The following is a 904-nucleotide window of genomic DNA, read 5'->3' as shown; positions in this document are numbered from 1 at the left end:
GGGGGCGGGGCGGGGAATTGTCTGGTAATCACACAGACTCACGAGTGACCTCAGCTCAGCATTCCAGGCAGAAGGGCCAGTCCGTTCCCTGATTGTGGACCGACACTGACCTTTGTCCTTAGAGCAAATGATCCTCAGAGTATTGGCTAGCTCTTCTATTCAGAGGCAAATCCCAGCCCATTCTGTGGCCAGGGCTATTCTTTACAGCCAAAGTGCATTAACCATTCTTCTCTTCACAAAAAGAAATTGTTGGTGAAAGGAAGACACAGTTTTTGTCTCTGGTGACCTTTTTTCTGGAGGCCCTATACTCAGCAGCCTGGCTCTGACTGCCTTTGCTAAGATTACCCTGTAGTTGAGCTAGACTCCACCCTGACAGTTGCAGGGTTGGTCCTGACCTCGCTGGGCTCTGCATATCCACTGCTTTTATTCCAATAGCTGCTGCCTGTTTGTGACCTTGAGTGTCTCCATTGTCGACTGACCAGCTTTGTTTTGACTCACCGTTGGAATCCAGTTTGCCAGAGTGCAGACGAGACTGGAAGTGGACAGGCAAGAGTGGTACATGCCAACTGACAGGACAGTGGAGGTGACCATAACCGATGACTGCCCTGCTCCTCTCTTAGCCTGCTCCCCTTGTTTGGGAGATGGGGGTGGTGGCCAAGTAGTAGGAATTTGAGAAAGTGGCAGCAGAAGTCAATTTGGCATGTAATGAATGATGACGAGGCAGGCACTGTGCTAGGCCTTGTGAGGGATTGAAAAGTAAACACGGCCCTGTGCATGCTGTCCATACTGAGTCTGTAGATGTGTTAGCAGGACCTGATCTTCGAGTTTGGCAGAGGCCTGCTTCACACCCTTTTCTGAGTTCTGACGTGAGCACAGGTGCGGAGGTTTCTAAGATGACTTCCCC

The sequence above is a fragment of the Pteropus alecto genome, unplaced genomic scaffold, assembly GCF_000325575.1.
Source record: "Pteropus alecto unplaced genomic scaffold, ASM32557v1 scaffold50, whole genome shotgun sequence".
NCBI lineage: Eukaryota > Metazoa > Chordata > Mammalia > Chiroptera > Pteropodidae > Pteropus > Pteropus alecto.
Note: the sequence above shows the minus strand (reverse complement) of the source record.